Here is an 11,464-nt window from a genome sequence, read left to right as displayed (position 1 = left end):
TCCACTCGAGACTTCATTGGTTTTAAATCAAGATCACAAAACAACTATAGGCAGGTTAATGACAACTAGAAGAAAAAAATTGCAGTGATGGGCCCAAACGGCCCCAAGGTACATTAACCACAAGACTGATTTTTTTCCCCCAACCTTCAGCAATGCAAACTCTCAAGGAAAACCTTCCCAGTGCCTAAAATATGCAACGCAAAAAAGATTGCTTTTATTCTTACCCGTGGCATAAAAAATTACCCAGACTTCTTCCAAGCCAGAAAAGCCTCAAATCTTTTATGGAAATTGCTGTAGCTGGAGGGGTGTAGATCCACCCCGACCATCCAAAGCTGAGGGCAACCTCAAGGACAGGTTGCTGTGCTTCGCCGAAGGAAAAAACCTGTTTGCGATGCTGCTGCTAAAGAGCTCTGTGCTGGATCATGTGAAGGAAGAGGGTATTTCTATCTTAGAGTCAGTCATGTTTCAGCACAGCGGAATACACGGACCCTGGCTGAGCGATTCATTTAGGAATGGGAATAGCTGTTCCCTCCTAGTTCAAGGCAAACTGCGACCACGAGGTCCTGTTCACTCCAACACACCGGTAGCTCCTTGGAAATTGCATTTCTGGGCTCAGTGACTGATGGAGCTATGAGCTATAAGAAGACAAGGGACCAGAAATCCTCTTTCTTTCCTTTTCCAGTGGTTGCTCTACCTGCTTAGGCAGGCGTGGAGCAGTGGGCACCAGCTGTGGAGGTCTGAAGAGGTGAGCATCCTCTCTCCTGCAAGCCCATCTTTCATGTTGAGTCAGGGTTTGTCCTACCACACCCACCCCATGAGCTGCCAGCAATGAGTCAGATGCCTGAAATGGGCTTTTTTCTGGATGAGAAAGTTTGATCTAGGGATTTTTAGCAGGTGAAGCGACACACTAGTGCTCCTCTGTGGCAATGAGCTGGTCTGTAACCAACCAAACAAATGTTTTCACATCCATTTTCCCAGCAAGAAACAAGGGAGGTGATAGAGCAAAAGAATGACCTGGAAAAGAATAAAATAAACTCCGTTTCCTTAACCCACCACAACTCCCTGGTGTAGGCAACAAGATGGCAATGCTGTAATTAATTCTCTCGGAGCATTCCCACAGCAAGGAGCCTACCCAGTGAGCCCACATCTCCCAAAAGTAACCCCCGAAACCATGAAGTCACTGATGCAAGGCCAGGCTGAAGGCTGGATGGGCTTTTTAACTCCAAAATTCATTTACAGAGGAGCCTGCATGGAAAAAGAGCATGGGGTTTTCTGAGTAATTCAGTTAGGAACAGATTTTCCCTCTCGGTTCAACCATATCATCCTGTTAAATCCAGGTAAACAACTCCTGATGATGGTGATGTAGGAGAGTGGAGTCAGAACCTCTAAACCCTCCTATTTTTAGCACGAGACCCTATATTGTTGACCCAATGTACTGTAATTCTTTCCCTCCACGCCTTTTCTGTGGTTTCTTCCTAATGGAGATGTTACATTCCCTCTCTGTGTCAGGAACTGTGTGGAGAGACTTTGTGTCCTTGCAACAGACACAGCCCATCTAAGGGCTGCTGGCCTTTTTCTTTCTTCTTCTTCTTTTATTTTTTTGGCAATTTCTCCTTTGGCTGATGAATCCCTCCCTGAGGCAGGAGAGTTTTGCTTTCCCAGGCAGTGGGCTTGCCAGGCATACTCCCCCAGCCTCTCACTGCTCTAATTATTAGCACGAGGAAAAACAGATGAGAAGCCATGAATGGGGTCAGTTCCACCTGAAAATAAATTAATATACCATCTCTGAAAACCCCAGGCCAAGGCGTGGAAGCACAGCGTGGTGGGCAGCGATGGAAGTGCCACACTGGCCAAACGCCACGGCACTACTGACCCTGGGGCGATGTCCGAGCTCACTTTCCACATGAGCACTAATTCACTGGAGGGAGAGAAAAGTGGGGATCAAAGGCATCCCTAGCATCACCACATCCTTCAGTAACGAGGAATTATACGGGTGAAGTTCCCAGGTGATGGTAGGAAACAGGCAACACCTCGTGCTCTTTGGGAGAATGAACCAACATGGGATGAAGAACCAGCACATCCCTTCTACTGCTCCTGTCTTCTCTCCAAATGCATGATAAGCGGTCCTGCCTGCAGATCCAGGCTATCCACAGAGGGTCCGAATATATGCTGGAAATGGAGACCTGGCCCTGTGATTCCTACACAATCTGAAGAGAAAAAAATAAAGCAGATGAAGATGTAGCTGGGACTGTAGCACTAAATACCCTACTGGGTTGTCACTGTTCGCTCAGGTCTGTGGAGACTGATGCCCTTGTGCTTTCCTTCCAGTTTTTCTATTAAGGAGAAACTCTTTACTGCATTTTTTTTTTGAGGAGCTGGTAACTTTCAATGGGAAAGGGCAGAGCAGGACACAGAAATCAGAGATTACATGAGGTCATTTCATCTTGACAGGCTGCTGCCAATTCCTGAGCTCGATCTTTATCCAAAGACCTAGAAACTGTGTCAGGCTCACCGTGACGTTTAACCCCCTATGGAAAACACTTGTTTCCACTGCTGTTGGCTTAACTAGGACCAAACTAGGTTTTAGTCATAGTTAGCCCTAGCTCCAGCACAGCAAAGGCACAAACTTAAACTGCTGCAGGCATCTTTCCTGGAGGAAAGCAGGCATCCCCTCGCCATGGCAAACGATGCTGGTGAAAGGCCAGATGAAAGCGTTCGTGGGTTGGAGCACATTGCTCTGAAAAGCAATGAAATAATAATGCAGGCACCTTTGTGACAATGGGTGTGATTATTTTAAGGAGCCTGCGTTGTCAGAGCAAAGCTGTTGTGAATGAATTGCTTTCGGTGACGGGATCGAGGTCACAGCAAGTCTGGGGCATTTCCAGCCTTTGCCATTTGAGCAACCTGCATTGGATCCACGAAGCTGGCAAGTGAGTTGTGAACAGACGCTTGGGAAAATTGGATCATTTACAAAGCATTTACAAATACTTCCCACCAGCCCCTTGCCAATTTTGACATCCTCCCCACTTTGAGAAAACATGTGGGTATGTCCCCAGCCATTGTCCTCCAGGCTCTTTCCAATGGCATTGATGCTGAAGGTGTGGAGGGCTTTGCCCGCCGCAGGAACTTGCATCCTCCCCATCAACCTGTCCACAAGGAGAAATATTGCCCATGCAGCCTGGCTGAGAGAGCGGAGGCGGCCAACGGCACCTCTGGGTGCAAGACACAGCCCCAGTCCGAAAGTATTTTGAATTAATGATGTGTTAAGTGGCTTGTTTTAAATACACAGCCCAGCACTAACTGGAAGTATTTCTCCTTTGCTGACACACTTCGCTGCTACATGCAGAAAATTTGGGTGTCCCGACCCAGGGGACCCCCGCAAATGCCAGACAAGAAGGATTTGGTTCATATTTCTAAGGTGAGGTAAACAGTGGTGCAAATCACTCTGGGGCCCCCAGCATAAGAAACACATGGAGCTGCTCGAGCAGGTCCAGAGGAGGGTCACGAAGATGATCAGGGGGCTGGAGCAGCTCCCCTATGAGGACAAGCTGAGAGAATTGGGATTGTTCAGCCTGGAGAAGAGAAGGCTCTGGGGAGACATTATAGCAGCCTTCCAGTACTTAAATGGGACCTACAGGAAAGATGGGGAGGGACCCTTTATCAGGGAGTGTAGCTGTAGGATGGGGGGTAACAGTTTTAAACTGAAAGAGGGTGGATTTAGATTAGATATTAGGAAGAGATTCTTCACCGTGAGGGTGGTGAGGCACTGGAACAGGTTGCCCAGAGAAGTTGTGGATGCCCCAACTATGGAAGTGTTCAAGGCCGGGTTGGACAGGGATTTGAGCAACCTGATCTAGTGGAAGGTGTCCCTGCCCATGGCAGGGGGGTTGGAACTAGATGATGTTTAAGATGCCTTCCAACCCAAACTATTCTCTGATCTATGAAATCACACACCGGCATGGGTTGGATCTCCAAGCTGGCCTGAGATATTGCAGACAGCCCAGAGGAAGCTCACGTGGCCTCTCTGATATGGACATTGCACTCTCCTTCATGTCCTCATTTTGCAGTGTGGCACCTGGGACTGGATCCTGTACCGTCACAAAGTCTCTGGGCTTGGCTGCTGTGTGTCAGGGATAGACACATTGGCTGGGGCTTAAGGAAGTGTTAGCAGGCACGGATGGAGCGATGGGAAATCCATGTGGGTGACCCTCTTCCTCTGCTGGATTTCTGTCCTTGCAGCAACACCTTTGACATCAGTCAACTCACAAATTCAACAACAGTGACTTTGAGGAGCCCAAAGATTTTCATTTACACCTGAATGAGATGCAGTTTACAGCCCACAGGGGATCTGGTGATGGGAAAGGCAAAGGTTAATGCTTTCTTTAATGTAAAAAATGAATAACAAACCACTTTTCATGCCACAAAGGTTACGGTGTCTTGGCCGGTGGGCTTGGCCACTTACCTGCACCATCTGAGAGCATGAACAATGCTCAGTCCCTTCTTGCTTTCAAGACAGGCACCTCTCTGAGACAAGCCCTGGGAGGCGATGAGAAGGGCAGGGCTGTGCCTGGGCTTCTGCCTCCAGCCCAGCACATCCCAAACACGTCCTGGACCTTGTGACAGATTTGCCCCTTTTATACAATGTTTGGTTATGGGTTAAAACCCCTGCATGGGAGAGCAGGGTCCCTCAGGGCTGTCTGGGGACTTGAGCTGATGTTGCGGGGGAACTAAGGGGGATAAAAATCACCATCTTCCTCCAGCTGACTTCTTACTGGTGCTACATATTCTCTAAGACAAGCAGCGATGCTGATACAGGTTGGTGTGTGCATTGCAAATACTCCGGAATAAAACTTGTCCTACGCAGGGACCTCCGGATCTTGCTCTCTTCCAAATAGCTGTCCATTGAGCCCTCAAATATTGCTCTGAAACACAGATTTAACGTGACTAAGGGGCTTCAGGGCAATCACCATTTCACGCCTTTCTCCCTACAGCTCACTTACAGCCAGTTTCTCTGGCTTGCCTTTCCATTTGCCGGGAGCACTGCAGCTGGAGGTCCCTGCCCAGGCAGAGAGCATCCTCCTCAGCTCTTAAAACTCCTGCTTTAATGGAGAAAACAAGAGAAGGAGGAAGGTCCTTGGCTGGACTTGCCTTCCCTGGGCTGTGCACGCCCGGAGCCCTTCACCGCTGCGGCAGCAACGGCAGAGGGAGCACACGCCGCTGCCTGCCAGGCACCGCGGGTTTTGTACCCAGAATTGACTTTTAATTTTCATTTTCTAGCAGCAGAGAGGTGGACTGGCCCCATCCACCCTCCCCGGTGATTTTTCCTGATTGGCACGGCAGGCCCTGAGTGAGAGCAGCTCGCGGGTAGAGGCAGGGGAGAGCTTTGCTTCGGCGGCGTGACAGCAAATCCTGCAGCGCGCGGTTGTTGTTTGCTCCCTGGTAAGAGGCTTGGAAATATCGATCGGGACTTGAGAAGAGATGTGCACAGGAGAAAGAGCACAAGATTTGGGGATTTAAAAATGATATAATTGGATTCCTGAATTAAATACAGCGGCAAGAACATCCATCCAGGGGCTAAGGTGGGTTTTCTCAGCCTCGCTTGCCTGAGTGTCCAACGTGGGACCATCCCAAATGATTTCTCCTGGGGAAGCGATGTGCCTGAGCAAATGTTTTTGGGAACATTTTTGCTGACAGGTCAAAACAGTGGCGTTGCCTCCACGTTCATCACGTTAGGCTGTTTTCCCTGCGGTGCAATGGCGTGGAATGGTGGTTCATCTGGTTGGGGCTAGACACTCTTTCTGAAGGATGGGAGATGGCTTGTGGTTTCCAAGGATGGCCCATAGCTGCAGTTACCAGTGCTTTCTGTCACTAAAAATATTTAAAATATTTAAAAATTGTAGCATTTTAAGCTATAATCTCTTCTGCTGTTTCTGTTAATACTTAGAGGCATCTATTTATGCCATCTATCTCTCCCTGTATAGATCTCTCACTGCACATGCCTACATGGCATGGAAGCCCGCAGTTCTATAGGAAAACCTCTTTGAACTGGTAGTGGCTTGGTCCTTGCACACCAGGCTGCATGACGCCAGTATGGGAGACATGGGGTCCCTTTGCACCATTTTGGGGACAGGGCTGAGTCCCAGAGCAGGACAGCCACCCACGCTACGGCTGTGGGAGGCAGAGGCAGCGTCCCCTCGTCTGGGGAATAGTGCTGAGCTGCCCTGGAGGGCTCACCCCAAAAGCAGGGACCAACCTGGTGCTACTTTTACCCCAAAACCCCAACGTCAGTCCCTGGCCCAAGGGATGAGGCCATGTGTCAGCACCTCCACCTGAAGCAGAGACCCTCCAAAACATCACCCACGTTCAGGTGGGAACTCTTAGCTGTTAAACTGCATGCTTATTATTATGTATAGGAAACATATTCATCTTTTATATGCATTTAAACATTTTGAGAGACCTGGGAGCCCCAAAGCAACAAAAAGCCCATGTTTTGCAAATTACCCCTTGTAGTTTTCAGGTATGGAAACCTCCCCAAGGGTTTCCCTGCTCCCCGGCTGCCTCTGACCAGCTGATTGTCTGGCCACGTTTCCATGGAAACAAAAACTGGATGGGTGAAAAGAGGGGAAAAAAAAGTTCTTGCAATAGGTGGCATTTCCCAGCTCTGAAAGTGGGATTTTCCCAGGCTGGGATATTTTTCCAGGATTTTTTTTCCAGGAGAGCAGGGAGTGGGATGTGCCCCGATGTGGAGGTGGATGGGCGGCAGTGGGTTGCCCTTGCTGCCTGCTGCATTCAGAGCAGCAGCATGGCTCTCAAGGTTTTAATGCTATTATTTGTGGCCACTTTGCTGCTATAGAGGTGGCAATTTGGTTAAAAGAAAGTTTTCTCCAATGGCTGGGGCAGGAAATGGGGGCTGCCCCATCCTGGTTGAGCCTGCTCGATGGTGTGACCTTAAGGGATAGTGTCAGCCAGTGGATGCCTCTTCTCCGTGTCTGCATGGGCATATAATGATGCTTGTTTACTTTATACCTCTGCTACGAGACTTCATTAAAAAGCATCTGCAAAGGCTTTGAAGTCCTCGGCTGGACATCTTGCAACGTAAATGTGAGCAGTCACAGCAACACCGCCTTATCAGGCAGGGCTGGCACAAAGACTCTGACTTCGGATGAAGATATCAAACTCCAGGTGTACTGCAGCCAGCTCAAAGCAAACCCAAAATTACGGTTTCTGCAGGGAGAATTGACAGCCCTGCTACGGAGATCAAGCTTTTATGGAGATGGGGCGGCCAGATCTCTCTCTTGCATCCTGATAGCTGATGTGACACATCAGGTGTCAAGGTAGCTCCTATTCCTAAGAGGTTAAACAAGTCGTGCGATCAGGAGGGGCTGACACGTTGGTCCAGGCGAGGAGTGAATCATTAAGTTATATTCCCGCTGCTGAGACAGGCAGCGGCAGCTCAGCGAGGTTCACGTAGCCTCAGGTGAGCTTTTCGACAGGAAAGTATACATCTGATGTAAGGTTAGGTGCTCTGAAATGTGAAATAATAATCAGGATAGTTGCTTATTGCTGAGCCAGGCGAGATGCTTTGTCATATACTGCAGGGTTATGGTTTGGGCTGGTGGTTTTTATATATGTGTGTGTGCATACATATATATATATAGCAGTAGATGCATTTCTTTTAATATTTTAGATGGTTGTTTGCTTTAAAATTTTTTTTAAAAAAATTATTATAGTCTGCTTCACTTGAAAACTAACTTTTAAATTGTCACAAGATGGGGGAAAGAGGATTCTTTGATGGGAATCAGGGCAGCTCTTGGCTCCCAATGGAGAAAGAGGCTGGTTACAGGTTCAGCAGCCCCAACATGAGGAGCACTGGGGATGGACTGTGTCCAGCAAAGAGAAGCAATGTTCTTTGGACATCATTGAGGAGGCAGAAAATATATATGTACACATACACATATATATGTATATATACACACATATATGTGTGTGTATATATACACGCATATCTATACACACACACACGCATATATATATATATAAAAACCACCAGCACAAACCACAATATACATACATATGCACATATATATATAAAAACCACACACATGCACATACTGAAGGCGAGTGCTAGCATTTATACTGGAGTATACCTACCTGGGGGATACCTCTGTATCCCTGAGATCCCTGTCCCTTGCCCTGGTTATTTGTGTTTATCCATGCTGGAAGGCACTGCTATTCCTCTCCTGTCTTCTTCCTTGCATGTTTGGGCTTTCTACCCCTATTTCTCTTCTCTCAACTCCAGGCTATTTTCTATAGGAATAGGATAAGGAAGTTTAGGGAGTGAATCGTAGAAGGAGAAATACCGTCAAGCTAAGCATCTCATGTCTGCAAAATTAACCTTGAGGACAGTGGATGTTGGTAGGGTCAAGGGGAGGAATCGAGGTCTCATTTTAACATGCTTTTGATTAACGAGCCACAAGATATGCACTGAAGTGATGGTCCGGCTCTCCTCCAGCCTGCAGTAGCGAGGAGGGGCAGGGGCAGCGCTGCACGGAGACAGAGCGGCTCCGCGTGCGGGTACCGCAGCACATATGGCGAGCCCGGCCACACGCTGCTCCAGAGCTGTGAGATCCGGAAGCACAAGGGCACACGCCACGGAGAAAATATCGGCTTGGATCTCTAGCTAGTTCTGGGGCTTTCTGTTCAGAGCCATAGCATTACCAGAATGAATGGTTTTTCACAGTGGAAAGGGTTTGTTTAAAACCCCTTCTCAAAAGAGAAGAAAATAAAATCAGTTATACAAGAGGGTGCTGATTGTAGCAGCCATTCACTAAAAAAACCTTGTGATTTTTAGGTGATTTCAGGAGCTGGGATGATGGGAGATACAGGGGGCAGGGGCCATGGTGCAGCAGTGCCGGCACCGTGGAGGAGCCAGAGGATGCTGCACCCAGTTCCAGTGGGCACAAATCCGCTGCCGGGCCATGACATGGGGACAAGCGGCGGTACAAAAATCCTTTGGTTTTTGTGAGGCAATAGAAGAAATCACATGGCTCGGAGTTTGACATTTGAATAAGTGCAATGCCTCGGACCATACTTCTGTTGGCTCATTGCCTGTTATGAAGACTGGGCACAGCCAGGAGTCGGGTGCCTTCAGCTCCCACAGCCTTGAAATGGCTTTTCTCATGGGGATATTCATCCAGAGCTGAGCAGCGGTGCAGCAGCCTGGGGAGATGGTGCAGCAGCTGCATATGTGCAGCCCTCAGCCATCGATGCACGGATGGTTTCGCTCTTCAGTGTTATAAATCTAGGTGCTGTCAGAGTGGATGTAGATGAAGGCAGTGCTACACTTTCCCCTTCCCTTCTCTCTGTGGATGCCAAAACCGTGATGTCTTCTGTCTCCTTGATGATGTCCAAAGGATGTCGCATCTCTTTGCTGGACATAGTCCATCCCCAGTGCCCCTGATGCTGGGGCTGCTGAACCTGTAACCAGCCTCTTTCTTCACTGGGAGCACAAGAGCTGCCCTGACTCCCATCAACAAATCCTCTTTCCCCCATCTTGTGACACCTTAAAAGTTAGTTTGCAAGTGAAGCAGACTATAGTAATAATAATAATAAAATTAAGTGAACAACCATCTAAAATATTAAAATAAATATATCTACTCCTAACCTCCATTCCTTGTGTTTGAGGAGCTGCTCCCAGTCTGCACAGTTTACCTGGGTAAAGTGAGTTGTCCCTGATTTCATTGTCAGAGCATTATTCTAATTTAGCATGAAAATACGTTTAAATAGCATTTCATTTTGCTCTTTCACAGTATTAAGTAACTGCAAGAATCTTTTCAAGAGCAATTGCCCACAGCTTTTTGTGCAAATATTCTCTTTACAAAAGTCTCATGATGATTTGTGAGAAGCAATAGGGGAAAAAATGTTTCACTGACAGAATAAAGGAGAAGTCTAGTGTAATACTCAATACAGTCTTATTTATCCTGTAGCTAATTACAATGATAATCTGTTGTATAAGGGAGGCATTTCAATGTCAAATTTCATAAAAGAGATTAACTCTCAAGGAAAGATGAAGCAATGGGGGTCGGGGAGCATTGCAAGTGCACACCAGCACCAAGCATCCCTCCTCTCCTCCGGGTGGGAGCCCTCAGCTCAGTCCCAGCCACACTCCTGGGCACTGGGCAAGTAGATTTGGGCCTGACTGATAAAAATATTTGGCTAGTTTATTAAAATCATAGAACTGTAGAATGGTTTGGGTTGGAAGGGACCTTTAAAGACCATCTAGTCCAAGCCCCCTGCCATGGGCAGGGGCATCTTCCACTAGATTGCATCGCTCAAAGCCGCATCCAACCTGACCTTGAACACTTCCAGTGATGGGGGATCTACAACGTCTCTGGGCAACCTGTTCCAGTGTCTGACCACCCTCGGCATGAAAAATTTCTTCCTTATGTCCAGTCTAAACCTACCCTCTTTCAGTTTAAAACCATTCCACCTTCTTTTGTCACTACAGGCCTTGATAAAAAGTCTCCCTCCGTCTTTCTTATAAGCCCCCTTTATATATTGAAAGGCCTCAATAAGGTCTCCCTGGAGCCTTCTCTTCTCCAGGCTGAACAACCCCAACTCTCTCAGCCTTTCTTCACAGGAGAGGTGTTCCACCTCTCTGACCATTTTCATGGCCCTTCTCTGGACCCGCTCCAACAGGTCCGTGTCTTTCCTGTGCTGAGGACGCCAGAGCTGGAGGCAGTACTGCAGGTGGGGTCTTACCGGACCGGAGTAGAGGGGCAGAATCACCTCCCTCGACCTGCTGGCCACGCTTCTTGTGATGCAGCCCAGGGTATGGTTGGCCTTCTGGGCTGTGAGTGCACATTGCCGGCTCATGTCCAGCTTTTCATCCACCAGTGTCCCCAAGTCCTTCTTGGCAGGGCTGCTCTCAATCCATTCATTCCCCAGCCTGTATTGATACTGGACCTTGCGCTTGGCCTTGCTGAACCTCATGAGGTTCACATGGGCCCACTCCTCACATAATCACACCAAACCTGTATGATAATTTTGAAATGCTTCAATGACCAAAACGTGAAATGATCTTAATGCATCAGTTTGACAGGACTTCACTGTTCGGCGGGGTTGTCGCTGGGGAGCAGATTTGAGAGCAGCTGCTGATATATAGTAAAGATCTTTAGAAACCAGTGCCCACAGACCCTCCCTTGCATGAGGACCTTCCTCTGTCATGCATTCATGGCCCTAATATTTATCCACCTCCCTGTGAGGTTAGTGAATGGTGATCTGCAAGAATAGACTGAATTACCAGGTAATAAATCAAATTGTTTGTCCTGAAAAAGAGGGACACAATATCAGTGTGGTTATTGCTTATGCAGGCAGAGACCAGAAATATCCAGGTAACACCCGTGGTGTTTTCCTAACACTAATGAGAATGAACTGTGTGGTATCCATCAGGTTTAGTGAGTGG

The sequence above is a fragment of the Gavia stellata genome, chromosome 6, assembly GCF_030936135.1.
Source record: "Gavia stellata isolate bGavSte3 chromosome 6, bGavSte3.hap2, whole genome shotgun sequence".
Lineage (NCBI taxonomy): Eukaryota > Metazoa > Chordata > Aves > Gaviiformes > Gaviidae > Gavia > Gavia stellata.
The sequence above is the reverse complement of the archived record's forward strand: the minus strand, read 5'-3'. Positions refer to the sequence as shown.